The following is a 25,433-nucleotide window of genomic DNA, read 5'->3' on the forward strand; positions in this document are numbered from 1 at the left end:
TTAACGTTTCGATTTCCACTCCGGAAAAAAGTAGAAATTAACAACAAATTTGTTAACAAGTTCCAGTGATTCCCTAAGTGGTCCAGGTGGACCCCCAGGGGTTCACGAGGGACTCAACGGGGGTCTATGTTGGCGTGAAATAAAAATGGGGGTTCACAAGTTGTAAGTGAGGGTCCACGAAAATTTCAAGCATGTCTCGATGAAGATAATCAGACATACGTTCAACACTTAAATGGGCTGCATGATGACTTCAAAAACAGATTTAAAGATATTTTATTGATGGAAATACCACCATGGATCATGAGTCTATTTGATTAAACGGAAGTGGCGGATGTGATATTACAAAAGGAACTACTCGAGCTCAGCACCAATGGAGAGCTGAAGGTGCAATTTAAAAAAGGCTATCAAGCATTTTGGCTGCAGGCAGAAATACGTGAAAAATATACTGAGCTGTGGTAAATTGCGAGAAAACTTTTCATAGCGTTTGCCTCGTCATACCTTGTCGAAAAAAGTTTTAGTTTACATACCTATTAAAAAAAAGGAGCAGATAACATCACAGAACGGGGAGATTTGCGATTAATCCTTACAAAACTGAAGCCAAATATTGATAATTTGCTGTCAATCCATCAAGTACATCCCTCCCATTAAAATTATGGGTATTTTTTATTATTGATTTGCATTGTTGAAATTACGTAACGTTATTAGTGTTTCATTTTAATTCTATTAAGTCTGTTATCATTATTATTATAATAAATGGATCGCAAGAAAATATACCTACTATTTTTTATTCATTTTTGACACTCCGAATTTAGGGTTGGAACTCATCCGCGACGCCAATTTCCATCGTTAGATCTTCACATTTAGGACCAGTTTTGGGAATATGGTAAAAATGTAGCAGCAGGGGGTCCACCGAAACCAGTAAATTTTTTAAAGTGGTCTACGAGAAAAAATAGTTTGGAGACCTTTAGTGTATATCGTAAAATTGTTCTTATTATTGGCGCTATATCACATCCCTGTCAACAAAAAATTGTACTTTGCCTGTGACGGTTGTAGGCAACAGCCAGATATGGCTGCAAAATGAGGGTGGATGTTGTCATGCTCTGCAATACATTCTGAATATTCTGTGCATTTTTGCAATAATAAGTGTTATATGATTCTTAGGTGCAAATTAAGTTATAGGAGGTACAAAGAAGCAGCCCTGGTTATATTAAATGAATAAAAAGATGTTGCGAATCTATCAGAAGATTTCATCAGACTTTGGTTGCTAATACTTGAAGAAGAAGTGAACAACAAAAACATACCAATAAGTAGGGAGCGGATTTATATGCGATAAATTATGATGAAATATGCGCATATATATGCGGTAAAAAATTATGAAACATGCGCAAGATATGCACATAAATTCAAAAAATGCGCATTTCGAGATACCACAAATTTTCTGTTCTATTCTATTTTAAAGGGTTCTTTTATAGGTGGGGCGGCAATCTTATTTGTTACCTTTTAAATAAAATCATTTTTTTATAATATATGCAATTTATTCAAAGTTTTTACAAAAACTGCTACCAATAGTTACCTATTTAAAATAAAACACCAATAGTCTGGGCTGATTATCGGAGAATAGGCCATTTTTGGAAAAAGTTATTTACCAGCAATTTTATTGCTGGAATCGAATTAAAAGATCCTACATATTAATAATATAGGTACGCAAAATCCTCAGATAGTGTGCTACTTTTTTTATAAACAAAATGGCGCCCGAAAATCGTGTTTTTTTCAATTATTGCTCTATAACTCCGAAGATTTTAACTTTACAACAAAAACACTCCAATAAAAATTCACCGCGATTAAATTCTGCATAGAGATGTGTTTTTCCCGATCTGCTCCGACGAAAATTTTCCTCGGAAAATGCGGGTTTTCCCAACAAAATCTTTAATTTTCAAATAAAGTTTTAGATAAGTAATTATCTACCAATAATTAAATAATTTGGTGACTTAAAACCCTTCTTGGTTTAGATTATAGTTCCAGAAGCTGGTGAAAATTAAACGAATATTTTAGCAACAATTCAATTGTTAATTAATAATTTACTGTCGCAATAATAACCAAAATAATTTTGATACACTGATCAAACTTTGAAATCTTATAAATATGAGATGGCTATTTAATATTTTGTCGACAAAATATAATATTTTAATTTTTTTTGCATAATCTTTAAATGTTTAAAAAAATAGTTATAAACAAATTAACGTTTCTCAAAAAGTTTTTATTTTATTAACATTTTAAAAAATAGCTAAAATTCGCATTTCAAATATCTTGAAAATGAATGCTTTAAAACTTTTTTGCAACCATTTGCAAAAAAGTTATGAAACAGCAAAATAAACATACGATTACTATGGTGTTTATAATTTTTTTAATTCTTTCAAAGCGTAGAAGTGAGTTTAAAGTACAAGCTAATTATTTACAAAAAATAACGGTTATCAGTTTAATGGTTATATTTTAATTAAAGATTATAAATATATTTTTTTGTAATTTACACGCGCGAATGTAGAGTAATACAGTACTGTAGCTAAAATATTCACTCGGAGGGACGATCGGCCGCGCGACGTACACTTTTAATAAATAATGTATATGCTGCATGTCAGTCGCTTCGAGTGAACATTTTAGCTCCGACTTTGTATCAGGCCTACTTTTGCGCTAAAAATTACAAAAAAAGTATTTTTAATCTTTGATTAAAATATAACCATTGCACTAATTTTTGACATTCTTTGTGAGTAATTAGATTGTACCATAGACTCACTTTTAAGCTTTGAAACAATTAAAACAAATTATAAACAACGAAGAAAACGTATATTTACTATGCTGTTTCATAACTTTTTTGCTTTTGGTTGGAAAATTTTCATAACGCATTCATTTTCAAGACCTGCGAAATACGCATTTTAAGTATTTTTTAAAATTAGAATATAATAAACAATTTCTGCGAAATGTTAATTTGTTTATAACAATTCTTTTTAAACATTTAAAGATTATGCAAAAAAATGAAAAAATTATATTTTGTCGACAAAATATTAAATAGGCATCACACCTTTATAATCTTTCTAAGTTTGATCAATGTCTCATGATTATTTTGGTTGTTCTTGCGACTGTAAATTGTTAATTAACAATTGAATTGTTGCTAAAATATTCGTTTCATTTTCACCGGCTTCTGAATTTATAATCTATACCAAGAAAGCTTTTATTTCACCAAGCTATATAGTTATTAATAAATAATTACTGGCCCAAAAAAATTATTTGAAAATTCGAGATTTTGTTGGGAAAACCCACATTTTCCGAGGAAAATTTTCGTCGGAGCAAATCAGGAAAAACATGCCTCTATGTAGAATTAAATTTGGGTGAATTTTTATTTGAGTGTTTTTGGTGTAAAGTTAAAATCTTCGGAGTTATAGAGCAATAATTGAAAAAAGTACAATTTGTCGGCGCCATTTTGTTTATAAAAAAAGTAGCACACTATCTGCGGACTTCGCATACCTATATTAATAATAAATAGGATCTTATAATTTGATTCCAGCAATAAAATTTCTGGTAAATAACCTTTCTTTGTACTTTACTAATTAGACCAGCGTATTATAACTATTTTTTTTTCAAAATTGAAAGATTATCCAAAAAAAAAGAAAAATTTATATTTTGTCAATAAAATATTAAATAAGCATCTCATCTTTATAATCTTTATAAATTTGATCAATGTATCATGATTATTTTGGTTATTATTGCGATCGTAATTTGTTAATTAACAATTGAATTGTTGCTAAAATATGCGTTTAATTTTCACCAGCTTCTGGAATTACAATCTATACCAAGAAAGATTTGATGTCACTAAGTTATTTAATTATTGATTAATAATTTCTTACCTAAAACTTTATTTGAAAATTAGAGTTTTTGTTAGGAAAACCCGCATTTTCCGAGAAAAATTTTCTTCGGAGCAAATCGTGAAAAACATATCTCTATGCAGAATTTAATTGCGGTGAATTTTTATTTGGGTGTTTTTGTTGTAAAGTTAAAATCTTCGAAGTTATAGAGCAATTATTGAAAAAAATACGATTTGTCGACGCCATTTTGTTTATAAAAAAAGTAGCACACTATCTGCGGACTTTGCATACCTATATTATTAATATATAGGATCTTATAATTCGATTCCAGCAATAAAATTGCTGATAATAACTTTTCCATGAATTTTGCTAATTAACCCAGAGTACAATATCACTATACATATATTATTATCTTCGATTATAATTCACTACAATGTGTTTTTCGAAATTCTTTACGAGGAAACATATTCTTTGATAAGATAAAATATTTTTATAATTTGAAAAACTCCTTTCACCATCAATAGAAGTAATTGGGGCGTATTTAAAATAACTTGTTAATTTCCGTTAGAAAATCGTAAAACTATGGTTAAAGGTGTAAATTCTCTTAACAATAGAGGATTTAAAAGAATCACCAGAATTATAGGTACCTACTAAATATAATAAAAATAAATAAAATTCGGATTTCCGGGTAAACCATCCTTCATCACTTTAACATCCTACAATCATTTTATAACGGGTTACTATAAGCACTATAAGTACTTTATGTAAAGATCGGGTATTTTCTAAGAAAAAATGAAAGGCAGTGAATTAGCCGTCCTCTTCAGGTAGTTCTCGAATTAATATATACGACAGCCTGTGCGGGGAAATATTTTGTGTCAAATTAAAAAATTTAAAATTTTTTTTGGACTTAAATGTTTTTTAATAGGCACAAAATATGCATGTTCTTTAAAAATATGCAAAATTTAGTAAAGTTCTCAAATATGCGAAATATGCATGCAATATGCATTTAGCATAAAATCCGCTCCCTATCAATAAGCATAGTCACCTTTACTTAACAAGCCATGAAGTTGAAACTTGGCAACATCTCATGGTAGACCGGTTAAATCTGTCAGTTCTCATTTGGTTGTATACAATATTCACCATATTTACAGAGAAACTGAAAAAATTTACAATGTTTCGTGCTACAAATTATAAAGAGCTTTAAAAGGTATGTTATTAAGATGATGCTAGTTCAAACAGCTTGTTTTTTGCAGTAAAGGAGAGACAACTGGAGCAGATTACTATGACTATTTGCAAAGGGATGGTTTGTGCTTAGCAACGGATTCAGTAAAATGTATTTATTATCACCTTTGTTTAACATTTGAATTTGTTTTTAACAATCCCAATCTTAAAAAATTATTTTTGCAAAACAATTATTGTCACTTGGTGTTATTATGATCTTTGGTAATGGAAAGTTTACAACAGCATGAAGGATTTCACTTAAATTTTGAATTTTAGTGTGAATGTAGGGAAAATGCCTTCAAAGTTTATTCTGCTGTTATAAAAATTATGTGTAATATTGTGTTAAATAATTATACAAAAATAGCAGCTATCAAAGTAATGAATCTTCAAAAAAGTATAAAAAGAAAAATAACGATAAGGGCGATAACAAAAAAAAAAGTTATCTACTCTAAACCCCAACAATGCACATCAAACATCGTCAGCAATTGTTTTTATAGTTATTTCTAGCGATATTTTGTATATAATTTAAAATAAGATATTATTTATTAATAAAGTATTTTACACATTTTCTTGTCATTGTTTCTTTTTTTTGTATAATAAACGTTACTTACAAGGAATTACTTTTAATTTGATTTTGTAAAAGCTTCTAGTTAATATATTTTCCTGTTCGACTTAATAAATACTATAAATTATACTTGAATTTGTAATTTAAAATCGTGGTTTCGAAAGCGGTAGTCCGAAAGTCAGACTACCGACGTCATCAATTGCGACGTTGCCTTTTAGTTCAAGGCGAAGCACATATCTCAACATACACTAAACATATGCAACACACAATTTACATGTGATAAAATTGAACACATTTGAATATTTTTATATTCACAACTGTCAGGTCAATGACACCACAGTGCTAGACACCTTAAACCGTAAAGGGCCTCGACCTTCTCCAGCTTTCTGCTCCATTCTGCTCTGTTCTTTACTTGGATTTTACAGTTCTTCCGATCTTTTCAGCAACAACACCGTTCTTCTCAGCATCTTCTGTTACCCCGTTTATCGACCTTAAGTCTGCGCCCTCTTTTTATTCTTATCGGTGCCCTATTCGAATTTTTTTTCGTGTTCGATTCCAGGCTCCGGAATAAATGTCCAGACTACATGTACCGAGCTTCATCTGCAGACGCCTTCGCTTAATTATAGTGGTGATATATTTTCCACCAAACTTATGCTTGTAGATATTCTGCAGTTCTACTCTTCCATATTTCATTTACACAGACTGCTCCGAAAATCTTGAGCTGTACCATTCTTTCAGAAATCAATAGAGATGATTAATCTGTTCTGGTTAGGGTTCATGCCTCTCGTCCATATGTGAGGACAAGGACTATCTATACATACAGTATACAGTCTTATAAAATATACCAGTTTTTTGAGACAAACGTTTCTCAGCTAAGTAATTTGATAGGTCATGATAACACCTATTTGTAGTTTCAGTTACGTCCATATTAAGAGACTAAATCATCAGCTGTGTGCAATAATGACACAACACAAGAACTGATAATTTTCCAAAACAGGGGGTTAAAACTTTGTTTTATTCGTTTTACTCCGTGGATTGGGAATTTTGAAAAAAAAATGTTAGCTTATTTGGAAGAGCGTTAACAGGTTTTTAAGGAATTATAACACTCTTAAATTAAAACCAACCCTTATTTTGAGTTGTGTCTCTATTGCACATCAACATATCGCACCCCGCTCAAACAATGTAATAAGTCAAAAAAGCAAAATATCGAAAAAATGACGCAGCGTTTAAAATTTGTGCTAGAATTTTTCTGGATTTAATTCAAAAACTGTTAAAATTAGAATAATAACTATTTTAGTCAGTTAGAAAGGTTTTTGAAGCTCTACAAAATAGTGTATTAATTCTGCTAAAAATATTTAAAAAAAAATATTTAAAAAAATATTTTTTTTTTGAGTTGTGACACTATACAGGTAAAATAACGAAAAATTTACGAAATATTATTTATCAAAAGTGGCTCTTGTAGTACCGAATATAACATCATTATTATTATCTGGTTAACAGACTTATACTTTATAAAGATGTAACTTTTAATACAATTAACAACATTAAACAAGAAATACTGTAAAAAGAAAGATAAACAAGTGATAAATGTGTCAATTTTCTTAAGCACATACGCAAATTGTTTTGAATAAAATAATCACATATACTGTCTGTGCTAACTCGAAAAACGACAGTTTATAAACATCTTAGATGGACAAATGCCTTGCACAAGTCGATATGTGACACTGTTTATGTACGGTGCACCGTTGATTTTGGTTAGTCATATAATGGTTAAACGTTACACTTTTTGAGATAAGATTTTGTAGGTTTATTAAACTGTTGGTGCAATAAAACAGTTTTTATTTTTTTTAGTTGTGACACTCTGTGAGCGGAGGTGAGATATTGTCTTTTAAGAGTAATTAAGGTAAGTAGAAAACTGCCATTTGAAGAATCGGCTCAATGAAGAATTCTGCGAATTACTTGAGACAATGTGTCTATTAACAACTACAAGGAGAATCTAATAAAAAACGATACCTATATTGATAAAAGTAAGAAAAGTTATGATTGACGACGTTTTAAATGTCAGCACAAATCAACGTTGAATTGGTGGACACTCTTGTCTTCAATAAGGCTACTACGCTCTTTTTCTTCCTTTCAGTTATTGGCAGGTTACCAATGTACCGGGTGTCGCAATAAGAATGGCTCTCGGCCATATCTCAGGAACCGTTTATAGTACAGCTTTAAGAAAAAAATATTTTTAACAAAAGTTGCCTCGGAAAAAGCCGGGAAATTATTTTCATAATTGTAGGTTTACCGCTAGAGGGCGTAATTAAATATTAAAAATTAAAAAATTAAAATTTTACAAAATTTACCTAATGAAAGGGCACTGCAAATCCATTCATCGTATTATTCATAAAATTCTGCGCATATTTGATTTCACAAGTTTAAGTCTACCTTTGCAAATAAGAGGTGGGGGTGAGTGGGAACATTCTTATGAAAAAATGGCTGTAAGTCCGGTTCTGCTAAATCGAATTTTGAATACATGGTCTTGTTAAAAACAGCTCTTTTTTGTCAATGTAAGTGTCTTATTTTCGAAATAGCCTAATAGGTAATATGCAAGCTAGGAGGCGTTATTTAATTATTTTCGGAAATCTAGTTTTCTTTGGAGAATATTAAATACAAATATGCATTTTTAATCCTGTATTACAAAATTAGACCAAATTAGCAACATAATACCGAAAACTGCATATCGATACCTTTTTTCTATCTCGAGATATCTTAAGAAATGTGTAAATTTTAAATATAACTGTTACTGTCACCGGTAATCGAGGTTAAGAAAAAGTAGTGTGCTATGGAAAAAACAAGTAAACATTTTCCAGATGTAAACGTAAATAACCAATTAAAACAACAATAAACCAAACAACAGTATAAAATATAACAAAGAAATAAAAGCAAATACTTACTTAGTTTTAATGACTGCCTAAATGTTCAAATTTTTGCCCATCATTTTCGTTGCAAGCATTTACTCTTTCAAGAGTAGATTGAATAGCAACATATTTAACTGTTTTAGACTTTTATTTATGGGGACGGAAAAAAGACCTTGTTTTTGCCGCTAGGCCCACTACTCGAGAAAACATTATCTAGAATCTAGAATCTAGAGAATACGAAACGCCACTTAAAGCATTGCGAAAGCAGAAATTGAGATTGCTGTTCAATCTACTCTTGAAATAGTAAATGCTTGCATCGAAAATGATGAGCAACAATTTGAACATTTAGGTCGTCACTAAGTAAGTAGTTGCTTTTGTTTCTTTGTTATATTTTATAGTGTTGTTTGTCTTATTGTTGTTTCAATTAATTATATACGTTTACATCTGTAAAATGTTTCTATGTTTTTTCCACAGCACACTACTTTTACTTAACTTGGTGTACCGTTGACATTAACAGTTGTTTAAATTTTACATATTTTTTAAGATATCTCGAGGTAGAAAAAAGGTATTGACATGCGGTTTTCGGTATTATGTTGCTAATTTGGTCTAATTTTGTAATACAGGATTAAAAATGTATACTTATATTTAATATTCTCCCAAAAAAACTAGATTCCCGAAAATAATTAAATAACGTCTCCTAGCTTGCATATTACTTATTACGCTATTTTGAAAATAAGACACTTACATTGACAAAAAGAGCTGTTTTCAACAAGACCAAGTGTGCAAAATTCGGTTTAGCAGAACCGGACTTACAGGCATTTTTTCATAAGAAGGTTCCCACTCACCCCCACCTCTTATTTGCAAAGGTAGACTTACTCGTGAATCAAATATGCGCAGAATTTTATGAAAAATACGATGATTGGATTTCCAGTCCCCTTCCATTAGGTAAATTTTGTAAAATTTTGATTTTTTAATTTTTGATATTCAATTACGCCCTCTAGCGGTGGACCTAGAATTATGAAAATAATTTCCAGGCTTTTCCCGAGGTAACTTTTGTTATAAATATTTTTTTCTTAAAGCTGTACTCTAAACGGTTCCTGAGATATGGCCGAGAGCCATTCTTATTGGGACACCCGGTACATAAGCCTTTTCCAATTCTATCCTACACCTATTTGCTCCGCTGTATCGATGCACTTCTGTGCATTCAGGTGTAAAATTCCCCATATGCCACTGATTATCATCTTCCTCATTATTAGGAACATTTTCATTATGGCAAAGGAGTTCTACTTTTCATTCATACAAGACCTGTAGTGTCTTTTTTAATCTGAAACAACGAATTAATTATACTTATTACATTAAAATAATAGCGGTATTATTATTTAAGTTACTTCTGCTCGAGATATGATTATGATTAACTCACTTCATTCCTGATAACGGTACGAATCTCACATTTTTAAAACAATAAAATTATTCCTTTTATTCAATGTGATTCATCTCCAAAATTCTCACTGATACAATTTGAAAATATCTAAAATTTTCTGCTATTATAGTGGCACAACTCAAAAGTGTCGGTATTGCAAGAAACAATTTATCTCAATAGAAAACATGTCATAGCCATACCAGTGACGTCTAACGGACGTTTGTGCTACTATTATTGTGCCAGTGTTGAAGGTCAGAAATACCGCTATTTTAAGCTCTCTGGCGATGCTAACTCAATTTTGTCAGTTTTTGTGTTGTGCCAGTATTATAAAGCCGACGGAATAACTTATAGTGGCAGAGTGTAGTCTGCATATTTTGTGCCAAGGATTCTAACTTCTTCTTCTTCTACGCCACTACAGCCCAAATTGAGCCTTGGCGTCCTTTATTTTTTGCCTCCACCCTTGCCTGTCTGTGGCTGCTCTTCTCCATACACGGACTCCTAAAAGGGCTTGTGCGTCGCTGTTTACTGTGTCTTCCCAGCGCTTTCGTGGCTTTCCAACCGGTCTCTTTCCTTGCATTCTAGCATTCAGTGCTCGTTTTGGTAGCCTATCCTCTCCCATTCTTATCACATGTCCGGCCCATTGCAATCTTTGTAATCTAATGAAGTCTGACAGGGGCGTTTCCTTATAAAGTTGATAAAGCTCGTTGTTGTATCGACTTCTGAAGATTCCGTTTTCCCTCACAGGTCCTAGTATTCTCCTAAGTACTTTCCTTTCGAATGTGTCGAGTTTGTTTTTGGATGTTTCTTTCAGCACCCAGACTTCACTGCCATAGCATGTTATTGGTCGAATTAAGGTTTTATAGATTCTCATCTTTGTATTTCGGTGGACACTTTTTGACCAAAATATATGGGAGAGGGCAAAATAAGCTCTGTTTGCCTGCGTTATTCTCTTCCTTATTTCTCCATCTTCTGCTCCGTCGGCATATATTTCTACTCCCAGGTATGTAAACTTTTCAACCGTTTCAATGTCATCTTCATGTATAATATTTTCTGGGACTATATTTCTTCTCGTCTGAGTCATTATTTTTGTTTTTTCTGTGTTAATTTCCAGACCTAGCATTTTTGTTTGTGTTTTTAACTCTGCATATGTTTCCTGTGCTCCTGTTGATGTTCTACTCATAATATTAATATCATCAGCATAAGCGGCCTGTTGAACCGTTCGGTTGGTCAGTAGATTTCCTCGTCCAGTTTGCATTTGCCTAACCGCATACTCCAGTGCCAGGTTAAACAATGTTGGGGCCAGCCCATCTCCCTCTTTTAGTCCCTGCGAAATGTTAAAAAAGTCTGTCCGGTGGTTTTGTATTCGTACACATGCCTGAGTTTCATCCATTGTGGCTTTAATGAGTCTTATTAACTTGTGTGGTATTGCCAATTCAGCCAATATATAGTATAGTTTGTTCCTTTTGACTGAGTCGTATGCCTGTTTGAAGTCTACAAACACGTTGTGAACATCAATATCGTGTTCCCATGCTTTGCTCAAGATCTGGTTTACTGTGAATATTTGATCCAGTGTCGATCTTCCCCGTCGGAAGCCCGTCTGATACTCTCCAATAATATTTTCTGCTAGTGGTTGGAGCCGCTGGTTTATAATATACGTGAGGGCTTTATATGCTGTACATAGTAGAGAGATTCCAAGGTAGTTTTTGCACTGGAGTTTGTCTCCTTTTTTATAGATCGGGCACACTATACTTTTCTTCCAGTCGTCGGGTATTTTCTCTTCTTGCCATACGTCTCTGATTAGCGCGTGGATGTGACTTGCTAGGTGGTCGCCACCTACCTTATATAGTTCTGCTGGTATTTCATCAACTCCAGGAGCTTTATTGTTTTTCTGGGCCTTAATGGCTTCGAAAACTTCCTCTATGGTTGGAGCTTCTACTCCATTCTCTTCTACGTAGATCATACACATTGTAACGAATTATGTGTTAATTATAACAATTCTGTAGGTGATGTGGAAGAATATATATAAGCTTTGAAGGAGTAGCCTAATTGCTTGTTAAGTGTTATTGAGCTGGCTAGCTGGATATGTAAGAGACCTTTTGTGTGACTCAGGAAAGGATCAGGCCGAATTTGCACACCCGAAATAAGACGATAACTAATAAAGTACTGAAGTGTTCAAGCAAATAAATTAAAAATAAAAAGAATGAAAAGAAGAGAAATATTGACCAAGAAGATATTTAGAAGTACGGAAGAGGGCGCCTGGTGAATTTTACTTCACCGAGTGACTTATACTGCTGCTTGCATCTACTTATTACTGTTATAGTACTATTACTTTGACCTAGATCTGCGAATTTATAGGAAATAAAACATATATTTAGGTACAACTAACAAATTTAATGAAACAAACCTATAACCCCTATATACAATTTTTATACACTAGCTAAACCGGACGTACTAAGCTATGACACTCCTGTTGATAACACAGGTTTTTACAATATGTGAAAAATATGAAAAGAATGGTTTATATATGAAAGTTAATTAATGTAAAAATGTATGTACAAATTTGTTGTTAATGAAGAAGCCAATATTGGCTGACAATATCGTATCTGTTCGGAGGTGATAAACGTAAGTATAATACCTGACAATGAAATCAAAGTTTCGATAAGGATTCAAACTGAGATAATGTGCACACTATCTTTACAGATAGTTTATAATCCCCCCCACTATTTTAAAATAAATGAGCTAACCTTGAAATATAAAATTTTTGAAAAATTATTGTTTAGTTTAATTATGTTTAAGAAAATGAAGGTATACTATTATTAGGATTATTAAGTTATTGATACAAAAAAAAATGGGTAAAAGTGCAAATATTATTAAAACAAATTACAATCAAATTGACTTATAAAAACCTGTCCGGTCTACCAAGTGACCATGGGTTCTCCAACTCTTTCCAGGGAATGATCAGAGGCCCAAGGAAGGTAGCTTGCGGTGTTCCTCAACCTAGGAGGGAGGTGTATCCTTGTTACCAACTGGAGATACCTCTCAGTACCGGCGAATTCCAAAAAATAAATTCCATAAAAACCAAGATTCCAATAAAATCAAAACTTCCAAATATGTCCCAAAATTTCCCACTCTTTCCCAAAAATTATTCTTATTTCTGTTGACTAAATCTTCTATTCTCCAGCGACTAAAAGAAAACAAAAATCTTTCAGTCATATTACTTCTTTTGAGTAACATGAAACACGGTATGTAGGAAGGTATTTATAAAAAGTTTGTAGAAAAAACTTGAAACAAAAAGTTGAATCACTGAGGTGTGTAATTGAAGTATGATTGACCTTGATTCTTTTTCCATGTGAAGACATTTGAAAACTAAACTATGGTTAAGGATTACTTGTTGCAAAATATGATTGTAAAGTTGGATGTTACAAGAAGGATTTCTTTACAGACGTAAACTAAAAGTAAAGGAAAATGTCGTTAAGTCAGAAATTACTTTGAACTGGACATATAATTTTAAAGAATCTTTCTCAGTAGAATACATAAATTTGGTAGTTATAGGGACTACTTAAGACCTGATGGTTACAGAATAACAATTTTCCTAATGTAAGTATGGTATTGAAAATGAGAAAATGGTTATTTTTTTTTCCTTGGCAAGAACAAAAAATGGCGCTTACCCAATGTCCCGAATCCTCCGATATTGGAACTAAAACAGCACTCTCACCATAATTTATACCATAAAATAAACTTCTTTCCAACTTAAATGCATTCCTTTTCAACTAAATAATTATTTTCTAAATAAAATAAAATGGCTAGACACCGGTCGCTGGAAAATCACATCATTTGCAGACGGCTACCGAAGATCAAGTAACCATCAACTTTCACTTTCTTTCCGTCCTGTCAACAGGCGGAAATTGTCATTTACCCATGAGCCAATGAATAAATGTAAAATTCACTAACCATACTACCAACCAAAATAATTATAATGGGCTCAAGTTTAGATTACACTCTATGCGAGTGAACGTATACCGGGTTGCATACTTAATAGTTACAGAAATGAATCTTATAGTAACGATCGGGATACTGATCGTTACATTCTCCCATTACTTGGAAAAAAAAATTGATCTTATGAGCAATTTTTTTCCATATACACCTATAAATACCCAATACAAGTATCCATAGAGAAAATCACACGCTGTGGGATCCAACCCAGGCGTGAATAAACCGAATGACTAAAATAACCTAAGAATACTACACTACTCTAAACTAATCTATCGTTGGACACCGTCCAAACTCTTAGGACCAGTCCTCTGTGACCTATGCCCTAAAGTCCAAATTGTGTTCGAGTTGATTCAGTAGATTTAAAATAAACCCCAAATTATGGTCAACAAGAACACCATAACAATATTCATGAAGGCAAACCTATATATAACCTATACAAAGACTAACTCAAACACACTTACATCTGACTCGATCGATTATACCTAACCGCAAATTATGAGTCCTGTAAATGGGATTATCTTAATACTCAATATATCACATATAGTACCAACATACATACTTAAGGTTTCTATAACCCTTTGCTAAATTACATAATTCAGATAACTCCTAATCTCAAAAAAAATGTCGAATGGGACGAGTACTACACAATCGTTCTATCGATGGACAACAGATTTACATAGAGCATATCCAAAGTGAACAATCAGTAGATCTCGTGGCCAATTCTTGATAAGCCAAACATAGGCCATAGTATATATCAAAATAAATATAAGAGTTATTGACAAGAAAAGAAATTATTGTAGCAAGCCTTTTATCCTAAATTGATCCGACAGTGGACAACAGATTTATATTGAAGCATATCCAAGGTGGAACAACCAGGCAGATTTAAGTGAGCAACGCTACAACCTAGCACTAAATGTGCTAATAGTGATTACATATTGGGTACCATGAACCTAATTCAACTGATCATCCGAATTATATCAGATGCTATGGAAGATCTTCCTAAAGGTACCTAATCGAATAGTTGACATAAAAGAAGTTAGCTCATTCTGGGATCCTCTAAATATAGCTATAGCTACAACAGATTGATAAGAATGGCCAGAAGAAGCCAACCAATATTTCGAAGTCATCACACATGAAATAACTCAAGAAGTCACATATTGATAACTCTTATAAATAAATCCAATTAAGGAAACACTAGAGAACAAGTAAATCAATTTCTAAAGAAACTGCAGATTAAGAAAATGTTCCCTAGTTACTCACAGAGAACAGGATATTGATCCTGACTCAAAGGTACATATGAACCAAAAAAAATTAAATTAGTTCCTCGGAAAGATGATGCTTGAACAAAATAATCCCTTGGTGAATACAAAAGCTACAATATTTCAATATAACAAAGAAGTTACCATCATTATCAGAATAATAAAATCGTAAAACTTAAGAAGGATAGATAAACATACAAGTTAAGACTAAGTCTCTTCAGAATGAATGTAAACTGAAAATCGAATAAGAATGCCTAGTGCATGATTAAAATAATGATTAAACATTCTATCATAAAGATTCAGCATCTGAACTAATTGAGGTATGGTTTGGAACTAGGCAACTGTGAGCAATGAAATCTGCTTCCTATCAGGTGCACAATCGATAAGCAACAAGTCTCGAACCCACGTATTTGCATAGCCAAGCTAGGCAAACCACTTTCCTAAGAAATGTTCACTACAATAAATAATGAAATGGTTTCATAGTCTTAATCATAAATTTGATCTCAATTAACTTTATCAAAATTTGGACACATGAGGTATAACTTTGGAATCACACTGTATACTAAAATTGCCTTTACCCAAACAAATATCACAATGACTTCTTTAGACAAAAATAAGCTAATGTACCAAGGAATCATGCTAAGCACTGAAATAACTTTCCAGTAGAAACTACAAATTCAAATACAAAACGAGATAATCCTAATCTAAACCTATTATGTAGATACCCTAATCTACAAGTGATGACATATATAAGCATAATCACATACAAGGTGTTAACAGTTCCATACCAGTTCAATAATAAACCAAATTAAGCTAAATCTCAATAATAAACTAATGGCATCTAACATACATAGAATATGGAAAGCTAGAAAGATTACTATAATAGATAAAACATAGAGTCCCTATCTGGTGACTAAAATCAAAATCCAATCATTAACCTATTCATTGCACAATCGAGTATTTCTGAAATTTAGAAAGAGGAATTAACTTGATCAATATTGTTAAGTTAATCTTCTTCTTCTGACGACGAAGATGCTAAGTCGTTGACAGTATTATCTGGTAACAAGTCCTTTATATGAAATCGACCAAGCTTTCGGTTGGACGAACTATCTTTTAATTCATATATTAAAGGAGAGATTACTTTACTGACAACACATGGGACATGAATTTTCTGCCAAATTTTGTCAGAAATAGCATCACCTTTACTAGACTTAACGAAATTCCGTTTCAATACCCGATCACCCACAAAGAATCGCAAATCTCTTTTCCTCAAATTATATTGACTCTGTGACTTAAAGTAAGAAGATTTTAACTTCTTTCTGATGTCTGCAAATATTGGGGGTAAAGTCTGAAGATCATCTAAACGATGGAGTTTCTCAGAGATCTGAGGGAGATTTGTGGAATTGTCCGAAATTAAACCAAAATAATCACCAGACAAAGCAATATTTCTACCAAAATTCAAATAAGCTGGAGAACATTGAGTAACTTCATGGACCGAAGTTCTTATGGCTTGAGCTATTGAGTGAATATACTGGTCCCAAGCTCTGTGATCTGGATAAGTGTATGATCTAAGGGCTGTTACAATACTGCGGTTCACTCGCTCACTATGATTAGCTTGCGGATGGTAGGCAGCATTATAAAAGATCTTCTGAACTTTGTATTTAGTTAGAAGGTCTTTAAAAGCCTTAGACACAAATTGAGGACCATTGTCACAAGACACAATTTGGGGAACACCAAACAACAAAAAGACTTGTTCTTCCAAATATTTCACAATGGCAGGGACAGTGGCATTCCGAAGAGGAAAAACTAGTGGAAATTTTGTAAAGTAGTCCACAACCACCAAACAATAGGTATAGCCATTGTAGCTACGAGGATATGGTCCAATCAGATCCATGGATATCATCTGCCATGGGAAGTCAATGTTCCTAAAAGTACCCATTAATCCAGCTTGTGGCATAGTACTTGGCTTGCAAGTAGCACAAACTCTACATCTAGAAATATATTTCTTGATATAGTTGCGCATGCCAGGCCAATAATATAATTCTGCTATCCTACTAAATGTTTTATAAGAACCAAAATGACCAGATGTCACATTATCATGAAATGTACGAAGAATTTCATCCCGGTTTGCTGTTGGGACAACAATCTTCCAATCAGACATATTAGACAAAGTTTCCACTGAACTAACGACATGCTTATAAAGGATATTATTTTCTACTTTAAAATCAGGATACTGATCAGGTTCTTGGGTAACCTTTTCCACCATTTTCTGATACCATGTATCCGGAACTAAAGTGGATAAGTCAAGAAGATTGACATCAAATGTTCGAGACAAAGCATCAGCTACTACAACACCATTTGCCTTACGATGGACGATATTATAATCAAATGCTGACAACTTACAAATCCATCGAGACAAACGTTGGGATGGGTTACGCATAGAATGCATCCAGAGTAACGAGCTATGATCAGTAATAAGGGTACACTTACGACCTTCTAAATAGTACCGAAAAGCCTCCAAGCCATGAATAATAGCAAGGAGTTCACGCTCTGTAGTGGAATAATTTTTCTGAGCTTTATTGAGCTTTTTACTAGTATATGCTATGGGGTGTTCAGAACCATCTTTCATCTGAAAGAGTACACCACCTGAGGCGTTATTTGAACAGTCAGTCATGAGGTAGAAATGTTCACTGAAATCAGGTGAAGTCATGACTGGAGCACTAGTAAGAGCTTCTTTAATACGATGAAAAGCATCGTCGGCTTCAGGAGTCCAGGTGATAGTCTGGCCCTTTTTCCTATTTTTAAGGAGGTCAGTAAGCGGTGATAATAAAGTAGAATAAGAAGGCACAAATCGACGATAGTACCCACACATGCCCAAGATCCTACGTAATTGTGTAGTAGTTTTAGGAATGGGGAAGTCCTTAATAGCGGTTACTTTATCAGGGTCTGTTCTCAAACCTTGATGATCAACAACATATCCTAGAAATTTCAAATTAGGACGACAAAAATTACATTTCTCTAAATTAACCGTGAGATTAGCCTCTTTAAGGCGTGAAAATAATTTCTCCAATATATCAATATGTGAGGAAAAATCAGGAGTAACAACTATAATGTCATCTAGATAATAAAATACAAATGGTTCAAGTTGTGGACCAATAACCAAGTCCATTAAACGACACATTGTTTGCGGAGCTGAAACTAGACCGAAAGGCATTGTGACAAATTGAAATAACCCTTTACCACTGACAGCGAAAGCAGTATACTTCTTACTCTCTTCGCTTAACGGAATCTGTAAGAAGGCTTTGGATAAATCGATCGAAGAGATATATTTGGCATTCTGAAGTTTGCTCAGAATTATATCTATCCGAGGGATGGGATAAGCATCTCGATTAGTAGTGATACTATTAAGTTTGCGACCATCGAAGCATACTCTGAATGATCCATCCTTCTTCTTTGTCATCCATAAGGGACTACAAAATGACGACGTCGACTTTTCGATAATGTTTAAAGAGAGCATCGAATCAATTTCTTTACTTAAATCTGCTTGCCATGCCTGAGGTATGGGATATTGATATTGCCTGAAAGGAGTTGTAGTGTTCACTTCGATAGTATGGGATATTAAATGTGTACGACCTAATTTATCCTTGGAAGAGATAGATGAAAATTTAGAGATAATATTCTCTAACTGTTTTTGCTCTAAGCTAGACAAACTAGAGAACTCACGAAAGGCACTTAAAGTTGCAACATTAAAGGAAGATATAAACAATGAAAAATCTGAGCAATTTAGTGTACTATTAAATGCATTCAAGAAATCCATGCCAAGAATTATAGAATTTTTAACTGAAGGTATAACATAAAATGTAATCAGTTTCCGAATATTGGCAACTACGATTTCTGTGTCAAATTTACCTGTAATTGACTGTATAGCACCATCTGCAGTAGAGACTTGTAAAGAAGAAATAGGCATAACATTAATATCCGTATTTTCTAATAATTTCAATGAATACGAACCTATTAAAGAAATGTTCGAGCCACTATCTAATAGAGCTAAACACGATTGTCCTAATATTTCAATTTCAAGATAAGGTCTATTATCGTTATGTTTCCTAACTAATAAAGAATTTAGATCAAAATCCAAAATATCTGATTTATTTTCAAAATTATCTGGTACTAACATAGACATATTATTATCATTTACTAACTTACAACCTGGTATAGAATTTGGAACTGTTTCCTCGTCTTGATTATGCTTATTACTAAAATTCCAGCTTAAGACTGGAGGGAATAACCTACGATCAAGCAAACCGCTCGAGTCAACTGAAGTGTTACTAACAATTACTTTTTCCCTGATTTCGGTTTGCGTGTTGGCCTCCGGTTGGAAGTGGTTCTTCCTTCCTGAGAGGTGTTCGAACTGCTGGCGGGTATTGGACCTGAAGCTTCGTCTACAGCTGCGGTCATATTCCCTGATGGGGCTGCTGTTTGAGGAACGCTCAGGGTACGAGCCTCTGCATGCTCGTTTCCCGAACACTTAAAACAATTTCGTTTCAGTGTGTTATCTTTACCACAACCGTGGCAGAAAATCCGGGTTTGGGGTCTAGAACAATCCCGAAATGCGTGACCAGCTTCCTGACAATTCCAACAAGAAAAAGAAGAAGTAGCCACAGACACATTCGGTGTATGGGGTCTAGATTGCCAAGAACGATTTCTCGAGGAGTGAGAATTAAAACCAGGACCAGAATTAAATCGCGAGGTTGTAGGAGGATTAAAAGACCAAGATAAAGTTTCCTCTAATCGTTTACATTTTTCTGTGAGTTCTTCTATACTGGCTATATCAACCAGTGCCAATTGGGCATGGTAAAAAGGTAGTAAACATTTTAAAATTATTTTTATTTTCGAACTATCCGTTAAAGGAGTGTCTAGTCGACTACACATGCCTAACATAGTGTTGATAAACATGGTCACTGATTCTCCAGGTTTCTGCTTGTGGTTCTTGATCTCGTCTAAGAGATCAGTTTGGAAAGAATAAGGCAGAAAATCGGATTTTAGTTTCTGAGCCAAACCAGTCCAAGTGGTAAAGCTACCACGGTTGTTCATAAATCACGTAAAAGCATGGCCTGTAAATAGTTCGGCAGAAGCCGAAAAAAGATCTTCCTCACTCACACCTCTCGAAACACGAAGACATTCTACCCTATCTAAAAATGAAATTACTTGGTCATAATGACCTTCACCAGAAAACGAAACTCCCCACTTATGTACCTGCACAGGCTTGGGATGTAACAAGGAATTAGAGGCTTGAACCGAAGAAACAGGAGTGGACGTGGCTAGAGGATTTACTCGAGAATCGAGTTCACCTTCTAGACTGAGTATCCTAATGGACATAGAGCGTTTGTAAAGTTGTTGCTCCTCATCTGAGCAACATAATAAGTGGACACGACCAGAGATATGAGCAAGACGTGAAATGTATCTAGAATACATGCTATCATGGACAGTCCCTCTAAAATTATTTATCTTTTGCGTAAGATCCTCTAGTGTCTCATTTATTCCCTGTTGTTGTTCCAGGAAAGGAATAGCTACAGCTGAAATTTGTCGGAAACTCCTATTTCCTTGCTCTTGTTTAAGAGCACCACGCAATAGACTGCGTTTTCTATCACATTTAGCGGCTTCTTCAACCTCTATTTCCCTGATCCTCAGCTCATAGTCCAATTCCTTAACCAACAAATGTTCTGGCTGAAAGGTACACATGGTGGTAGTGAAAATTTAGTAACAATAAACCCAACCCAACAAAGACAAACCGAACCCAACCCAACAACGACCAATTAACCGACAATCTATTAAACGAGCTGCTAAACCGATGAATGAATAAACCGACAAACCAAATATAACCGATATATATATATATATATATATATATATTTGGGGTAGATATTTAAAATAATTCAAGCAAATATTTAGTGTAAATGTATATAAAAAAAATCTTTGTAAATTATATATAGGTACAGAATGCAACAACTTAGCAAAACTATAGTATATTGCAGCTGCACCTAGATCAAAATCAGTAATGTACCTAGATATCAAAAAAAATAAATCATTCAAAATTTTCCAAACTAAATCAGGTATCACCAAACCGATCAGACCGAAATGTCAACCAATATACCTGTTCAACTATTATCCTACTCAAGATTTACGATTATTATTTTAAATAAATTAAAATAGTACCAATACAGCAATATAAGTGCACTAGTTTATTACTTTTTTCCAAGTAACGTACAAAAGAACAAACATATATCTCTATATAACTCTAAATTATACAACAATGAACCAGATAGATACTTACTAGAAAAGTTTTCAACAAAAGCAACCAAAATAAAAGAAGATAATATATTATACTGTCTTATTGAGAAGTCGGGTACCACGTTGGCAAGCGTCAATTGTAACGAATTTTGTGTTAATTATAACAATTCTGTAGGTGATGTGGAAGAATATATATAAGCTTTGAAGGAGTAGCCTAATTGCTTGTTAAGTGTTATTGAGCTGGCTAGCTGGATATGTAAGAGACCTTTTGTGTGACTCAGGAAAGGATCAGGCCGAATTTGCACACCCGAAATAAGACGATAACTAATAAAGTACTGAAGTGTTCAAGCAAATAAATTAAAAATAAAAAGAATGAAAAGAAGAGAAATATTGACCAAGAAGATATTTAGAAGTACGGAAGAGGGCGCCTGGTGAATTTTACTTCACCGAGTGACTTATACTGCTGCTTGCATCTACTTATTACTGTTATAGTACTATTACTTTGACCTAGATCTGCGAATTTATAGGAAATAAAACATATATTTAGGTACAACTAACAAATTTAATGAAACAAACCTATAACCCCTATATACAATTTTTATACACTAGCTAAACCGGACGTACTAAGCTATGACACTCCTGTTGATAACACAGGTTTTTACAATATGTGAAAAATATGAAAAGAATGGTTTATATATGAAAGTTAATTAATGTAAAAATGTATGTACAAATTTGTTGTTAATGAAGAAGCCAATATTGGCTGACAATATCGTATCTGTTCGGAGGTGATAAACGTAAGTATAATACCTGACAATGAAATCAAAGTTTCGATAAGGATTCAAACTGAGATAATGTGCACACTATCTTTACAGATAGTTTATAATCCCCCCCACTATTTTAAAATAAATGAGCTAACCTTGAAATATAAAATTTTTGAAAAATTATTGTTTAGTTTAATTATGTTTAAGAAAATGAAGGTATACTATTATTAGGATTATTAAGTTATTGATACAAAAAAAAAATAGGTAAAAGTGCAAATATTATTAAAACAAATTACAATCAAATTGACTTATAAAAACCTGTCCGGTCTACCAAGTGACCATGGGTTCTCCAACTCTTTCCAGGGAATGATCAGAGGCCCAAGGAAGGTAGCTTGCGGTGTTCCTCAACCTAGGAGGGAGGTGTATCCTTGTTACCAACTGGAGATACCTCTCAGTACCGGCGAATTCCAAAAAATAAATTCCATAAAAACCAAGATTCCAATAAAATCAAAACTTCCAAATATGTCCCAAAATTTCCCACTCTTTCCCAAAAATTATTCTTATTTCTGTTGACTAAATCTTCTATTCTCCAGCGACTAAAAGAAAACAAAAATCTTTCAGTCATATTACTTCTTTTGAGTAACATGAAACACGGTATGTAGGAAGGTATTTATAAAAAGTTTGTAGAAAAAACTTGAAACAAAAAGTTGAATCACTGAGGTGTGTAATTGAAGTATGATTGACCTTGATTCTTTTTCCATGTGAAGACATTTGAAAACTAAACTATGGTTAAGGATTACTTGTTGCAAAATATGATTGTAAAGTTGGATGTTACAAGAAGGATTTCTTTACAGACGTAAACTAAAAGTAAAGGAAAATGTCGTTAAGTCAGAAATTACTTTGAACTGGACATATAATTTTAAAGAGTCTTTCTCAGTAGAATACATAAATTTGGTAGTTATAGGGACTACTTAAGACCTGATGGTTACAGAATAACAATTTTCCTAATGTAAGTATGGTATTGAAAATGAGAAAATGGTTATTTTTTTTTCCTTGGCAAGAACAAAAAATGGCGCTTACCCAATGTCCAGAATCCTCCGATATTGGAACTAAAACAGCACTCTCACCATAATTTATACCATAAAATAAACTTCTTTCCAACTTAAATGCATTCCTTTTCAACTAAATAATTATTTTCTAAATAAAATAAAATGGCTAGACACCGGTCGCTGGAAAATCACATCATTTGCAGACGGCTACCGAAGATCAAGTAACCATCAACTTTCACTTTCTTTCCGTCCTGTCAACAGGCGGAAATTGTCATTTACCCATGAGCCAACGAATAAATGTAAAATTCACTAACCATACTACCAACCAAAATAATTATAATGGGCTCAAGTTTAGATTACACTCTATGCGAGTGAACGTATACCGGGTTGCATACTTAATAGTTACAGAAATGAATCTTATAGTAACGATCGGGATACTGATCGTTACAACATTTCATCTTCCATGTCTACTTGAGTTCCAAGTAGTGTCTGAAAATAATGCTTCCAGGTTTCTGTGACTTTCTGTTGGTCACTGTTTATTTGCCCACTTTCATCTTTACATAGACTTGTTTGAGGTTTATACCCACTTTTTATCTTTTTTAGGTATTCGTAAGCCCCTCTAATTTCGTTGTTTTTGAAATGTTCTTCCATTTTTTCTATTTGTCCATTTTCATAGGCTCTCTTTTGATTTCTACATGTCTTGTCTGCTTTCCGTCTTGCGACTTCAAATAATGTTCGTCTTTCCCGTGTTCTTCATGTTATGTACATTTTGTGTGCTTCATTTCTTTCCTCGATTGCTTGTCTGCACTCGTCATCAAACCATGCTGCTCTTGTCTCCTTTTTCTTGTTTCCCAGGGTGGACGCTGCTGCTGTCAGTACTGCTGTTTTGATATTAGTCCATTTGCCCTCTATGGAGTGCAGTTCTAGCGTCCTTAACTCATTTGCGACTTCTTGTTCGAACTTCTCTTTACATTCCTGAATCTTCAGTTTTTCCAGGTCCAGGTTGTTTGTTCTTTGTTGTCTTTCGTTTCTTTTGCTGTTAACTCTACATCTAAATTTGGTTTGTACTAAAAGATGGTCTGATCCACAGCATGCTCTTTGTCGTGTTCTCACATCGGAGATAATACTGGCTGCCCTTTTGTCTATCATCACATGGTCAATTTGATTGGTTGTGGTTCCATCTGGTGAAATCCATGTCATTTTGTGTATGCCTTTATGTGGGAAGCATGTGGAATTTATAACCATGTCTTTACTGGTGGCAAAATTTATGAAAAACTCCCCATTCTCGCTTGTTTCATTGTGCAGAGAGTGTTTTCTTATTGTGCCATAGAACTGCGGTTCCTTGCTTATTTTAGCATTCATATCACCCATTATAATCTTGATGTCATTTTTTGGCGCATTATCATATACTATCTCCAGCTGTTGGTAAAAGCTTTCCTTTGTATGTTGCTCTTGTTGCGGTATTATTACTTAAGTCACTTCTGCTCGAGATATGATTATGATTAACTCACTTCATTCCTGATAACGGTACGAATCTCACATTTTTAAAACAATAAAATTATTCCTTTTATTCAATGTGATTCAACTCCAAAATTCTCACTGATACAATTTGAAAATATCTAAAATTGCCTGCTATAGTGGCACAACTCAAAAGTGTCGGTATTGCAAGAAACAATTTATCTCAATAGAAAACATGTCATAGCGATACCAGTGACGTTTAACGGACGTTTGTGCTACTATTATTGTGCCAGTGTTGAAGGTCAGAATTACCGCTATTTTAAGCTCTCTGGCGATGCTAACTCAATTTTGTCAGTTTTTGTGTTGTGCCAGTATTGCATAAAGCCGACGGAATAACTTATAGTGGAAGAGTGTAGTCTGCATATTTTGTGCCAAGGATTCTAACAGTGACCTTGTATTCGGACGAGGATCACAGAAAAAACGGACAGGGCGTTTGATATAAAGACATTCTGAGTATATGATTTATTTTTCTATATATTCTCTTGTAATAGAACTACTGATTCTTTCTATTACAGTGCCTATCCGTTTTGGATATTGGCGATCAACATGGTTATCCTATCTTTGCTTGCTGCTATTAGGAATAGTCCGTTTGT

The 25,433-nt window shown here is 33.6% G+C and overlaps 1 long non-coding RNA gene across 1 annotated transcript; it reads right to left on the minus strand.

Moving 5' to 3' along the window:
* Window positions 1-22,054: 22,054 nt before the first annotated feature.
* Window positions 22,055-23,765, minus strand: LOC126888796 (uncharacterized). The gene is made up of 2 exons (XR_007699649.1): window positions 23,354-23,765; window positions 22,055-22,869 (listed from the first exon to the last, which is right to left on the minus strand). It is a non-coding gene; the product is annotated as an uncharacterized LOC126888796 (long non-coding RNA).
* Between the last annotated feature and the right edge of the window lie 1,668 nt (window positions 23,766-25,433).

Source organism: Diabrotica virgifera, chromosome 7 (genome assembly GCF_917563875.1).
Source record: "Diabrotica virgifera virgifera chromosome 7, PGI_DIABVI_V3a".
NCBI lineage: Eukaryota > Metazoa > Arthropoda > Insecta > Coleoptera > Chrysomelidae > Diabrotica > Diabrotica virgifera.